At 38.9% G+C, this 14,965-nt stretch overlaps 1 long non-coding RNA gene across 1 annotated transcript; it reads left to right on the top strand.

Annotated features, from left to right (window-relative positions):
• Positions 1 to 214: 214 nt before the first annotated feature.
• On the top strand, positions 215 to 7,422 carry LOC137155591 (uncharacterized). The gene is made up of 3 exons (XR_010920560.1): positions 215 to 279; positions 5,456 to 5,520; positions 7,364 to 7,422. It is a non-coding gene; the product is annotated as an uncharacterized lncRNA (long non-coding RNA).
• Positions 7,423 to 14,965: the final 7,543 nt, after the last annotated feature.

The raw sequence follows: 14,965 nt of genomic DNA, 5'->3' as shown, positions 1-14,965 counted from the left end.
TGAGATTCTAAATTGACAAAGCAGAGAAGTTTATTCTACTGTAGGGCGCGTACAGTATCAGCATCACCTATACCACAGTGCCCCATCATTGTGTCTCAGATTGACATCAAGGGACAACCTCTAGTCTTTATTTCCATTTAATCCTTGTCCTCTGTGGCTGACAGGGATGCTGGTTATTGCCATTTGTGCTGGTGTTTGTATTCCATGCACACTTCTCCACTGAGAACTGAACTTAGACCACCAAACATTGGTGGCAGAAGCCATCAGAAACATCAAATGGTAAGCATTTCTTCTCACTGTCACCATGGGCTGGATTTAAATTGGTGATTCAGAGGTAAAAAGTTCTAAATGCTATTACCAGTCTGTAGGCTGGCGGTCCTTTCCGACCGGGTCGTTACAGCCCTTCCTCGGGCTCAGGCTCCAAGGAAGGCCAGTGCACCTTCCTACAATGGGAGGGTGGCAGTGTCTGTGCAGTAGCCTCAACCCTGGCCCTCTGACAGGGTGAGCCGGCAAGTCAGCTATGGTCTCTGGCCCTGGGGCTGGGGAGGCCGCAAGCAGTCAGGTGCCTCAGACCCTCAGGCAGGGTAAGGCAGGTAAACAGTCTGCGGCCTCCAACCCTCAAGGCAGGGTGAGACCAGAAGTGGATCCACTGTCTGTAGCAGCGGGAGAGAGCATGTTCTCCCAGGGTGGCTAGGGAAGGGGGACGCAGGCCCACCCGTCTCCATTGCATCCCAGCCCAGGGCCCTAGCAGTGACAAAGACGTTTGTCACTGAGTCGGCGGGGCTCCCACTGCAAAACGCCAACGGGGCCTCGCCCCTGACTCAGCCACTGAATTATGGCTGTCCCTGGGCCACTTCCTCCCTTGTTCCCCAGGTACCTATTTTCCTTCAGGTCCTTGGGGTTGGCGGGGTACTCAGCCCATGGCAGGCTCATCAGTCCCTCCTCATCCACTGGCAGCAAGTGGGGGCAGCTCCTCTAGGTCGCAGGGTTCTTGGGGTTCCTCGGCTGAGGGCAACTCCTCCAGGTCACAGGGCTCCAGGGGTTCAGCATCTGGCAGGTCCTCTAGGTCAGGGCTGGCCTCTGAGGGTATCTCCCACCCCTGAGTCTCAGTGGGCCCAGAGACCCTAGCCAATCCCTGGGGCCTGGTAGTTTGGGCCGTTCCCGGTGCCTCTGCTCCAGGAGGCGCTCGTTTGGGGAGGCTGCCTGGCTGGGGTCAGGTCTATGCTGTAGCCAGTGGGATGGCACATCTGCCTCCAGCAGCAGTCTGGCCCTCACTGACTTGCAGGGCCTGCCTTTTATACCTCCTGCCCCAGCGACAGCTCCGCCCCTCTGTTGCCGGATTGGCTGGTCAGCTGGACCTATCACTGTCCAGCTTCTTGGTTTCCAGGCAGACTGGGCTGCTGGCCCTATAACAAAATATTTACAGTCACAAGCAATATTTATCTTTTTATTATTCCCTATGGATAATCCAGGCACATTATGTAAGACTTTCAGGAGTGACTAGTAAGTTTTGGGTGCTTCTCGCTGGATCTCAAGTGTCTCAGGTAACTCATGTCTCATGGAGGCAACTGAAGTTGCTAGGCGCTTCAGAAAACCTTGGGATATAAATAAGTCTGCCTAAAAATTCTCAGCCTCCAAATGCTGAAAGAGATCTTCCTCGGCTGACTCTTTGTCAGATCTTGAATAGACATAGAGTTTGTGTTGAACTTGAATTCTATGGTGACAGGCAAAGAAAGTCCTTGAGGTAGTGCAACACATGATGAGAAGGCTGACCTGTCCAAACAAAGTCAAGATGTGAAATTTAGCTCCATCCAGCTGTGCAATTTAAAGGGTTAATTGATAGTCTAAATATTAGAAATAATTTGGCATTTTGTACATGGCCCCCACCTTGTCTCCCAGTCTTTCTCTAAAAAGTATTTTTCCTTGTAAATCTTCTCCCATAGCGTTGTTCAGATTATTTTATTGGGTACTCAGTGTCCCTATAATAACTATTGCGCTTGACTCTAATTCAGTTAAATTTGGAAATGACGACAATGACATTGTAAAAATAAATGGCTCTAATTTCTAACACAAAACACATTTGAAGTGACATTGATTGTATCATTATTTCATTGAATGATCTGAACAACATTTGCTTTACTACATTGTTCAAGCAATGTCCGTGGGTGAGGGTTTTGCTATTACATGAATGAAGGCATAGTATCTGTGTCCTTCAAGTAAACTGTTAGCAGAAAATCTTATTTTATCCAATTACAAACTTTTTCTTTATTTGAAAAACAAGTTGAGAGTCAACAGTATATAAAGAAATTTATATAACTGTTTGGGATTATGAAGGTGATGAGTCCTAATAGGTTTGTGAACTGGTTACATGACAGATTTTGGCACCTTGTTGTCTAGATACCATGTTGTAGAAATAATCATCTACCTGAAGAAACTGGAGGAAATGGCTTCAAATTCAGAAAGGAATGAACACTGAAGACTAGATTATGGCTTTGAGAAAAACCCTGTATATGGAGAATTGTGTGGCTATCTTGCTGTAGGAGCAGTGTAGAAAAATAACTTGTGCTGCTAAGAAATGAAATTACCTCCCTGCTTCTTCCTTGCTCTGGGGTAGGATGGCTTAGACTAACAGAAATGTCACCTCTTATGATGGCTCAGCTATATTGGTTGCTGCATTGAGGGGCAGATCCAAGACTTCACCTGCTACTTGACCACTTATTCTGGTGTGGGGTGAGAAATAGCAGGTGAACAGTACTTTTCTTTTCTCTGCACACATGAACCCAAGATCCAGGTAGCCTCTGTAGGGTTGTAATGAGGATCTTAATGTGGGCCCACCTCGTTCTATGAAACTGATGCAGTTAGACCCTTAAATGTCTAGACTATTAAAATGTCACCGGGCTCATTGGGACAGTCTCAAACTTTCCAGATTACTGTACCCCTTTCAGGAGTCTGATTTGTCTTGCATACCCCCAAGTTTCACCTCGCTTAAAAATTACTTCCTTACAAAATCAGACATAAAAAGACAAAAATGTCACAGCACCCTATTACTGAAAAAATGCTTATTCTCATTTTTATCATATAATTCCAAGTAAATCAATTGGAATATAAATATTGTATTTACATTTCAGTGTATAGAGAGCAATATAAACAAGTCATTGTCTGTATGAAATTTTAGTTTGTACTGACTTTGCTAGTGCTTTTTATGTAGCCTGTTGTAGAACTAGGCAAATATTTAGATGAGTTGATGTACCCCATGGAAGACCTCTGCGTGTCCTGATTGAGAACTACTGCTATTAGAAAATATTTGTTAGTTTAATATTATTAAATTTAAATAGGGATGGACATTTTCTGATTTTTAGAGCAGGGGACTGGGTATCAGGATTCCTGAGTTCTATTCCCTGTTCTGCCATTGGCACTCTGAGATTTTTACTTATTACTTTACTTTAAAGAGTCACTTTACTCTTTTATTGTAACTCTGTTTGCCCCATATAACAACATTTACCCACCTCACAGGGATGTTGTGAGATTTACTTAATGTCTGTAAAGCACTTTAAAATCCTTGGATAAAAGACACACTAACTGTAAGTAGTAATGTCAGTAGTAAAAGTACTACTTGAATGGAGTAAAGTTGAAACAGAAGAAGAAAAACGGGAGTCGAGGTTCCTATTTTGTTGTTGTTGTTGTTCAAAAGAGCAAGATTATCCTTTTGAGGGCTTTCTCACAGCTTTAGCCAAGTCCTGTGTTTTACAGGTTTGGATCACTATAGCTTCCTTACCCTTTGAAGATTATTCTTCAGTTACTAAAAAAGTCTTCAGATCCTGCTTCAATCTTATCATTTTAACCAATTCCAATATGTCAGCCAATTTCAAGACTTAACAACAAAGAGGATTAAAATGTTCAAAAAAGTGCAAAGGAAAGGGAAGCCGCATGTTCTAATGTCGACAGCAGGGGCTGGAGTGATTTGTTTCCTGTTCTGTTTTGAATCGTTTTGTGACCTTGAGCAAGTCACTGTACCCTGTCTGTTTTCCCATCTGAAAAATGGGGTTAATATGCACCATTTTAAAGCACTTTTCTGTTGCTTATGGACAATGGCCCTGACCCCACAGTTTCTTGAATGTGGTGGGTTGCTGTACCCATGTGGAATCTCACTGAATTCTTGATCAAGGCCAATATTAGTGTAACATACATAATTATTTAGACTCTAGCTGTGCTGAAGGAAAGCTTGCAATATAGTAGTGTTGTTTGCAGCTTTTGACTATCCTTCACTTAACCTTTGGTTCTTCTGAGTACTGAAACACAGAAATGGAGGCTGGAGGAAGAAAATAGTGAGAGAACTGGAGTGGGACATGTCTCCATATTAAATATTCTAATTAAGAATATATTTATATTCTATATATAATTAAGAACCTGGAAAATAAATTACTCAATAAAAAAGAAAATCCCACAGTATGTAAAATAAATTATTCTTTGTCTAATTGTGGCAGAAGTGGTTAGGAATCCAAGCCAAACACACAATGAAAGTACAGGGCTTGTTCTTCAGAAAAAAAAGAGAGAGGAAAAAAAAAAAGCATTTTTCTTGAAGAAGCTGCAATTGAAGTAGCAAACATGATCAGAATATGTGATTGATGGTAGAGTTGCGTGCAACAGAACTTAATCTGACCAGTTGTTTTCAGGAGGCATTTCCCAGTCATGTATTTATCAGTTTAAACATATGGGGTACTTGGACACACATTGAATCAAATTGGAGTTGAGGGCATTAAGTACCTCCCAGTAGATACTTAAGCCTTACTGAATAAGGCCACAGAAGGCAGCAATAGTTGGAAGGTTACCATGTTTGAAGGTCCTCTAAAGGCTTGTCTTCACAGCTGGGTTAGGTATAATTCGAGTGTTGGGCCTAACCTGACTCCCATCTTCACACACATCTCTAGCTCTAATTCATTGGTGCTTTAAACTCAAGCTAGCTGGTCTATCAGGGACCATGGGTTGAAGCTCTAAAGCTGCTGATACTTAAGTTAGTAATGCAGTGGGGACACAGCTACAGTCTACTGAAGTGCTGGGAATCCCCCAGTGCATTCCCAAAATTTCCTCAGGAGTATTTGTTGTGTATGAAAACATAAATTTATCAGTAAACCCATAACAGAGCTCCACTGCTTGCCATTAAAATGGTACTGTTAGCATTATTGTGCTATCATAAGAATTTCCAGTATATTGTGCTATATAACTGTAAGCTCATGAAGACTAAATGAACACCCCCTTCCCCCCCCCCCCCCTGCCAATACCTCTAGTTCCAGCACCCGTGGGTGAGAGTGAGTAGGTTGTAAAAAGAAGATTGAGTTTATGTTTCAGCACCTGGGGCTTGACAGAGTAAAGGTATGTATGTAAATGGAACATTGTTGACAGAGGGCGGAGATAAGTTTGCAATGTCTACTTTAACTGTGCATTTCCTGGTTTTCAGAAGATTGAATTTTCCTCAACTCAGCATTCTGCAAGGGGATGACGTTCCACCAAGCAACCTTGACTGTGGGTTAACTTCGGGTTGGTTTTTTTGCCATTTCAGTATTACAGATGAGTAAATTGAAGCTCATCAGTTTGCAAAGGACACCCAGAATTTGAGAAATAAAACCCTGGAGTCCTGATGCTTAGTCTATTATACTAGCAGCTAAAGATATTGCTTGCAAGGGCATTAAAAATCATCCTCTTTCATCTATGAAAAGCTGGACTACCATTGATTTCACTGAGCATGAGAGGCTCTAAGCCCCTTAGTTGGCAGCTGTAGCAGATATGTATACCCTCTGCATAAGGCATGAAGGAGAATGTTCAGAACGCTGAAGAGTGAGTTACACTAGAAGACCCTAAGGCCCATGTGGGTGGGAAAGGGCGGGTCCCTGTTCTCTTGCAAACTGGATAGCTCCAAGAGCAGAATGCAGCGCACACTTCCAAACTACGACACTCACTCCTCACAGCACCTCTAGAAGCCTTATGCATTACAATTAATTTTTCCTGCCCCCTTTCACTTCCTATGAGGTATAATTTAGCCCTTAATGTCAGTTACTCTGGTAACTAAAGAAATAAAAGCTGCTTGAATGGCTACTGTTCAAGTTAGATTTTCTATACAACAACCTCAACACATTAAATCCAGTGGTACCAACAAGCTGTTGCTATTTTGTAAAGATGAGGTGACATATTATCCATTTATTCTTGTTTGTTTCTGGCCTCTGTTGCTTATATGACACATGCTACTATCCCAATAATTAATGATAAGCATTCTTGTTACTGTGTTAATACTTGTTTGATTTTCTCTACAGTGATAAAGGCCATGCTACCTCTTTCATTTTTGACTTTTTGCCTCTTTTAATTCTGGTTAATTTGCAGGTTCAGTTTCTAGAGCTGGTACCCCTGTTCATTTTAGCAATGTGCTTGTTGTGTAATAGTAGAGTGATAGCTTCTGCCATTCTCAAGTTCAACTGTTCTGCATTTTCTTCCAAGCTCAGCCTCTCTGAGGTGTTCTTTGGAGAAATGTGGTGGCTTGAAGTATTTAACCCCATTCTGCTGTGAGAACCAAACTTCCACACCTTGTCATTCCTTCACAAGACAGCCAAATGCATAAGATGTATGTGTCAACTGCTGAGCTATAACAAAGGAAACACCTCATTTATCTTGTTATGACCCAGGAGTTGATGCATGTCACTCAACAGTAGAGCTTATTGAATTACTCAGTGAAGATAATATATGTTGTGAATTTAGTTCTGTGTTCTATTCATGAATTTTTAGTGAAAAGACTTTGATCTTTGCAAATCAATTCACTACTAATTACTCAAACCACTTATGTGAACAAATTGTAAAACTCAGACTCTTTTGTGACTATGGCTCATGGGGGATAAAAAGCAGGAACTACCAGAGGCAAAGCAAGTTTTGGAAATCAGAAGCACCTTCACAGCAACCTGAACACATGTAACATCATTGACTGATTCACTCCTAAATTGCAACCCTGGACTTTATTGTCTGTTTACCAATTGGATGTTTTCTCTGACCTTCTCCCACACAGGTCTTTTGCTCCTAGCCCCACATTCTACCATCCATACTTCTTGCTGGCCTTTTTTCTTTCTTTCTTTTTTTCTTCTCTTCCTTCTGTGAGTGCTTATGACTAGCAAAGGATACAAACATGGCTGAAGTAAACAGTTCTCCTCGCTATGTTGCCAGGGCTGAGGTGAAGGGATATACTAGGAGCTCAAGGGAGCTTCCGGAGAGAGTTCCAGTTTTGCAAATGCCCAGGATCTGTCAGGTTGGAGTGCGAACCCCCAAAGATCCTGCCCTCTAATGTGGTTTTTTTTTTTTTTTTTTTTTTTTTTTTTTGGTCATGCAGCTCACTTTACATCTCTGCCAGGAGAGTAGTCAAGATACAGAATGTAAAGAGGAAAGGAGAATGAGTCTTGCTTTTTCTTTTGCTATTTAGCCATATACTGAATACATGAGAGAATGTCACTATAAACATATTGATGAAATGAAATATGGAAAGTCAGTAGAAAAGGAAAAAAAATGGAGAACTCAAAACACATTATTAAGAAAACAATCCCATCATGTCAATATTATAAATCTTCAGTGCAATTTGAAGTGAATCAAAATAAAAGATTAAGATGATTAAGTGAAAATTACATTAAATTTAGATGTGTGGGTCTTTTGATACGTATTTTCCTAAAATAATTATTTCAGTATTACTCACTTTATAAGCCTTCCTAATTTCACAAAAAAGGCCATGCTTTTGAAGTGCAAATCGTGAAGTGATTGCTTTGCTTTGCTTTGCTCCATCCATAATAATTAAAAAAGGACTTCTTTGCCCTACTCTATGTACATCCTCAATTTTATCTTGCAGCAAATGTTTTACTGGAATAAGCTTGTAATTGGAAATCTGTGCTAATCTATTGTAGTGTTTTCTTCCTTTCTTTGAAGATTGGCGTGTTTAATGTGAGAGCTGTTGTGAGTATATTAGAGTATGACACTGTGGATTAAATGAGTCAAAACTTTCTAGCTATTTTTTTAAACTACCTGACTTTTTAACTGCAATGAACATAGTTAACACAGAATCATAGACTTGGAAGGGACCTCAGGAGGTCATCTAGTCCAATGCCCTGCTCAAAGCAGGACTAACCAGGACTAACCTCAGCTAAATAATCCCAGCCAGGGCTTTGTCAAGATGCATCTTAAAAACCTCCAAAGATGGAGATTCCACCACCTCCCTCGGTAACCCATTCCAGTGCTTCACCACCCTCCTAGTGAAAAACTTTTTCCTAATGTCCAACCTAGACCTCCCATTATATTTACATAATTAGTAAATACTTACTATCTGCAATATTATATGCAAAAAAGTGGGGATATACTAGAGGGCATATTCTGTTTCCCAGTAAATTAGTGTTTTAGCCCCTGTAGATTGCACCACCCTTAAGAGAAGGATGTGAGAGCAAGTGTAATATTTCTTTGGGTTTGAGGGATTTTTTTTTTTTAAAACAAAGCTAGCTTTCTCTCATATGTTAGCAAAATTAAGTTATACTCTTATCTAAATTCAGACCTAAACCAGCATGGCCTATTTTCCATACAAATGTAATATAGTATACTGTGCATTATCCATGACTCCGAACACTATAACACACCAAAAAAAAAAAAAAAAAAAAACCATTAAAGGTTTCCATTATGAATATAATTACTAGATAAGATAAATATTCAAGACAGATGACAACAGAAATTAAAATATTCGAATGAGGCTTATACAATTAAATTCTCAATTGATAACAAGCTTCTACCAGCTCCATCTAGCTTTCATAAATATCATTTATTATATCTTTCCACAACTTGGGGGGAGAAAAAGTCATATGCACTGGGTTGCTTAAAGGAATATTATGAGCAAGATTCTCATCTACAGTGTGTGGTGCACATCACTACATAGTAATTTATGTAATCTACTATTGGAAGAATGGACAGCTAGGGAATAAAGAACCTTTTACTTCCATGTCACTTGTACGGAGCTGGGTCTCATTCCAACTAATCCAAGATTATTTGGTATTCTGTGTGAAATGTGTTGGTGATCTCAGTTAGCTTTCAAGTGGAACTAAATCACCATGATCAACCATAACCTTTGTATGTCTCCCATTCTTCACTTCCTTCCTCTCACGAACACCCAGCATCTTCCAGTGGCCTCCTACTCTTCCCAACCTATTAGCCATAGCAGCAGTGCTGGACACTTTCTCTTGAGTATATGTGCAGGAGATGATAAAGAAGAGAGAAATATTTTGCAGACAAAGTACTGAGGCACAGAGATTAAATAACTGAACCCAGATATCTCACGTACCAGTCAGTGCCTTAACCACAAGGCCATCTTTCCTCTCTCTTTCTCTAGACATAAAACTTTATTTCCTTAAAGTTTTATTTCCTTAAAGTTTTCAGTATGGATAAAAGCCTTCCTGTCTCAGTTGACTCCCCTCTTTTCCCACCCAGGTATGCCTAAGCCAGTAATGTGAGATCAGAAGGCACTGACTATAGCAAACATTTTAACTGTTATCTGATGGAAAGAAATCAAACAGTAAATACTGAAGAAGTAAACTGAGAACTATTACTATTGCAAAACAGCGAGAGTCCTGTAGCACCTTAAAAACTAACAAATTCATTTGGGCATAAGTTTTCATGGGCAGAAACCCACTTTGTCGGATCATAGTTTAAATGACTATTGCAGCGGAAGGTAACAAAGGAGATGTCTGAATGGCTGGACTCTCATCCACACTCTCATGTTTTTGGTTAATTATCTTCAGGTACAGACACTTTTCATGCTAATTAAGTGAAAAAAGGAGATTTCTAAATTCTTTTAACAGGCAAGGGGAGCTTGTTGTGCAGGCATAAATGACTATCTTGTAACTTGCCCTGAGATTAATGCAGTTTGGCTGTGGTCCTTCTCAGCAGGAATGCCCGAACAGCAACTTTTGCATATTGACTTAAAGATACGGGGCAACATTTTAAAGTGACAAAACATACTTCCACTTTGTCCCCTTCCTACTTCACAAAATAGTTAAACTTCCTTTTTTATTTAAAGTATTATTTTTTTCAAATACAATAAATATACCAAAATCAGATTCGTCATAGTACACTAAGTAAACAGGATTAGGATAAAGAGAGGGGAAGTGACATTTATCTTCAGAGTCTGTATTCATCATAGCCCTCTAAAAAGGCACCCCAAATTGCTTTGAATTTTTTGGGCATTGTCCTTCTGTGGAATGCCTGTGGTTCATCATCTGTGAGGACAGCCACATTACTGAGCCAGGCATCAAGGTTTGGGGGGGATGGACTTTTCCATTTTTGCAGGATTAATATTTTAGGAGCCAAACCTGTGCATTGAAACCACGCCACCTTCTTACCAGGCAACCGCCAGGTATCAGGAATATGTTCAACAACAACTTAAGTGGGAGGATTCCAATTTAGCATCCGATATCAAATTGGTCCTTTGACCTACCTCATACCAGAAATTTTTGATAGGGGCATTCCCAAAACGAATGAACTAGTGTAGCACCAAAGGCATTTCATTTCAAACAGTGGTCAGCATTTGAGGCTCACTGCCATTACCCTGTGTGGGGACCAGTATATTCAAATGTGCCTTTTGGTGAATAAACCATAATGTCAGGTTTATAGCTGCTTTTTAAACATTGGATCCAATTGTTTTCCCTTGGGTTGGAGAGAATGGTATATCCAGATCTTTTTCCAAACCACTATCAAATTATCAATCTTTAGCATACTTTTTGGGGTGACAATCATAAGAGATATGTAAAAGGATATGTATGGCTATAAATCCAGGAAGTTTCCTCCAAAATGGGGAAAAAAAATTGTGGCGCTCCCAATGCATCTGGTCCAAAGACATTTGGAAGCAAATATTTGAATTGGAGAGATTTCCATGCTCTGGACAAGGGTAAGCCAAATTGTTGCGGAAGATTTACAAATGGATTAATGTTCATTGTCAATCTAAGTGTAACAGTCATAATCCCTCCACATCAATGTTTTGCCCCTGATTTTAAGGAGAGGATTGCGCCACAGGATCATCTCTATGTGGAAGAATATATGGAAGCAGAACTTTCTACCCAAGTTTGACCAGGCTTGACTCACAGATGTTATTGTGGGAGCTCTGGAGCCATCAAATCTATGATTATTTAATCCTACAATTTCTGAAAGGGAGGTCTGGGGGGTCATATCTAACCGCCACAAAGATGTCTCATTAAAGAAGGAGATATGATGATTTTTCAAATTGGGCGAAACTAAATCCCCTAGAAAGAGGGGGAAACTGTAATTTGTTCAGAGCCAGTCTAGGTTTCTTAGCTGTGCCGCAAAGGGATGTGAAATATTATTGAATTTCTTAAAATAAGTTTGAGGAACAAAAAGTTATTTTGGTCCTTGAGGAAGACCTCTCAGGATATGCTAAACTCTGGGAAGGACATCCACCGTCAGTATATTAATTTTAGCTCACAAATTGAGGGTAATAAGCTCCATCTCCTGAAATCAGTAGCAACTTGGGCAATAACTGGGTATATATTTATTTTAGGGATGTCCCGTATGTTGTTGGGAATTAGTAGTCCTAAATATTTCAAGTAAGAGGATTGCCATTGAAAGTCTCAATTTGAGAAAAGGCCTTTGTTGGCATATTTGTTAATGCCTAGGATTTTTTACTTATCCCAATAATTTTATATCCTGAGATATAAGTCCAAACTTATTAATAGTGGTTAGAAGGTTAAGAATGGTAACCTTGGGTTTAGATACAAATACAAGAATATCATCTGCAGAGAGCATAATTTTGTGCTCTGATTCACCAACTCTGATACCATAAATATGTTGTTTGCCCAGATGGCAATAGCTAAAAATTCTAGAGCTAAAATAAACAGAAGAGGAGAAAGTGGGCAGCCCTGCTTCGTACCCCTGTAATGGAAATAGGGTGGAAATAATACCATTGGTAACTACCCTGGAAGTTGGGGTAAAGCACAAAAAATTAATCCAAGTAATAAATTGAGTACCATATTCAAATTTTGCTATTACATGAAAAAAGATAGCTCTGGGCTACACGATCAAAGGCCTTTTTTGGTATCTTTAAAAAAAAAAAAAAAAAAGACAGGTAGGGGCTCTTTAGACTTTCTCAAAGTGACTATCAATCAGCTGATATAGATTACCTCAGTCACGTCTATTACAAAAAAAGACTACCTGATTTATGTGTATAACATGAGAGGAATTTGTCCAGTGACATAGCAAGAGCTTTAGCTAAAATCTTAGCATCACAACTGATTAAAGAATTGATCTGTAAGTACTACATAGTCCAAGGTCTTTCCTGGGTTGAGGAATAAATTAAATTGCAGCTTCTTTTAGAGAAACCAGGAGAGTTTATTCATTCTTGGCTTCCTTGAACATATTCAATAATCTAGGTGTCAAAATTTCAGATACATTTTTGTAAACAGTTGGGAATCTGTCTACATCTGGAGTCTTTCCAACCTTAGTTTCTTTTATAGCCCGAGTCAGTTTGGCGATTTCTAGAAGAACATCTAAAATTTACTTCTGGGAGTCAGAGAGTTGTGGCAGGGACAATCCATTAAAAAACTTAGTAGGGCATCTTTACTGATTTCCTTCTTTAGCTAAATATAGTTTTGACTAAAACTGTTGAAATTATTTATTAATACCTGATTGCTATTTGCAATAGTAGCAATAAATTGTATACAACATAATCTTGTTAGCTTTTTGCTTAAACCTATAGACCAACAGCTTGCCAGCTCTCTCACCAGATATGAAATAGTGTTGCTTCGAACAGAATATAGCAAACTCAAACTTTTGGAATAGAAGTTTGTTGATTTCATATCTTAGATTGATGAGGGTTCTGAGTTTGTCTGCATGGTGGCAGAAACATAGTATACATCAAAGGTTTTAATTTCCTTCACAAGGATATCAGTTCTATGTTGTCTCCATTTCTTTTTAAAGATAATGTAAGAGATGATGTGGTCTCTGATGAAGGCTTTAAAGGATTCCCAAAGTGTGGAAGAAGTGAGGGCATTTGTTTTTGTTTTTAATTCTAACTCCCTGCTGGACGGAGTTAACAAATGATGTATCAAACAGAAGAGAAGCATTTTAGCTGGGGAGTGTATACCTTGGGGGCCAAAGAGCATAGAGTATAGGTGCATGGGCAGATATAGCAATAGTACCAATGCCGCAATTAGTGACAGAATTTATCAAGTCATGTGACACTAAGAAATAGTCCGATCTTGAATATGTTGAACGAGTTGCAGAAAAAATAGTCCTATAGTTTCTGGCCATAGGAGTTCCCAATTTCCATATTGTAAGCCTAAATTAACCAAGTATATATGAAGTATCTAACAACTATTAGTGTTTCTGTGTGGAGATGGAAATTTATCAAGCACTGGATCTAGAGTTTTGTTAAAGTCTCTGTTTACAATAATAATATGGTGGTTCATGTAATTTATAATCATAAAAACGTATGAAAAAATTAGGATCATCCTGGTTTATAATGTAAAGATTAGCAATTCTATAATCATTTTTGCCAATTGCAACTTTAAGGACAGTAAACCTCCCCTCATTGTCAGACTTTGTGCTCAAAATATTAAAATGTAACTTTTTATGTGTTTAGTATAGCAATGCCCCTTGCTTTAGAATTAAAACAACTAGAAGCTGAGAGGCCTAGCCAATCGCTACACAGTTTACGAGCTTCAAATTCTGTCAAATATGTCTCCGGAAGCATGGCAATGTCAACATTTTCTGTTATTTAAGCATTGAGTATAGATATATTTTTCTTTTAATAGGGTTATTCAAACTCTTTATATTCCAGCAGACACATTTAATTATTGGAGCCATCATTGTTAAAATCATTTAACTTTCTTAATGATATGAGCAGCTAGGAAGCAGAAAAAAAACAAAAACAAATCAGTTTGTCTCCTGCCAGCACTTTAGAAATAATTTATGTATAGCAGAAGCTACGTATCAATACTAAATAGAATTCAATTTATTCATACACTGATCTGTAAGTGGTTAATTCATAGACACTGAATATTATTTCTCTGGTGCTCATGCTATTTGTGTTATCTATTGTGGTAAGAAAAATGTCAAAAAAGATACAACTGGGACCAAATGCCATACTTTAATCTTTATATGGTTCACTGACATAGTATAAGTGCTCCCTCCTTTCACAAGGTCAGTCAGATAGTCAACTGTTAGGCTGACTGCCCTGTGTTTCACAGCCTACAGACCTAGTCTGGATTTTACTTACACAGGTTTGTACTGGGGCTATTTTCATTGACAACACTGTAATTACAGCTGTGTAAAACAGGGATAAGTAAGGATCAGAAACAAGGCTCTTTTTCAATTTCCCTGTTCTGAGCATTTATTTTGTTGAGCAGAAGTGATATTTCTATTACTGGGCACATTGCTAAAGTCCATATATATATATAATATAAAATTACTAAAATCCCTATTTTTATTTAAGTTCATGCTCCACACTGAGGACTCCTTATGCAAGGAGTTTTTGAAATTTCTAAATTGAAACACTGAGTCATAAGGGATGGAGTAAAAACAATCCAGATTACTTTTTATGTAGGAATAATGTATTTTTGTCTGTCATTGAAATCAAAGACAGATGACGGGATATTGCTCAAACTTAAAAAATCCCCTTCAGGAAGAAAAAAGAAAAGTAGTTTAGACACTGCAATAACCAGAATAAGATTTTTTTTGGGTGGTGGAGGGGAGTTTAGGTGTACACAGCATGGCACTAAAGAATTTAGCATTCACTGAAATGTGCTCTCTCTTTCTCTTCAGTGTCTCGTTTTAAAGTTAAGTGAAGCAGTAATAAAGTACAAGAGCTTAGCAGTACTCAAGATAATACAGAGTTATTCAGGCTTATTGTCAAAACTGAGAAAGGACTATCCAGGGGTTTTTTGAGTAACCTGGAATA

The sequence above is a fragment of the Emydura macquarii genome, unplaced genomic scaffold (genome assembly GCF_026122565.2).
Source record: "Emydura macquarii macquarii isolate MOO-44397 ecotype Brisbane River unplaced genomic scaffold, CSIRO-AGI_Emac_v2 contig_1363, whole genome shotgun sequence".
In the NCBI taxonomy this organism is placed as follows: domain Eukaryota; kingdom Metazoa; phylum Chordata; order Testudines; family Chelidae; genus Emydura; species Emydura macquarii.
The sequence above is the reverse complement of the archived record's forward strand: the minus strand, read 5'-3'. Positions and strand labels throughout refer to the sequence as shown.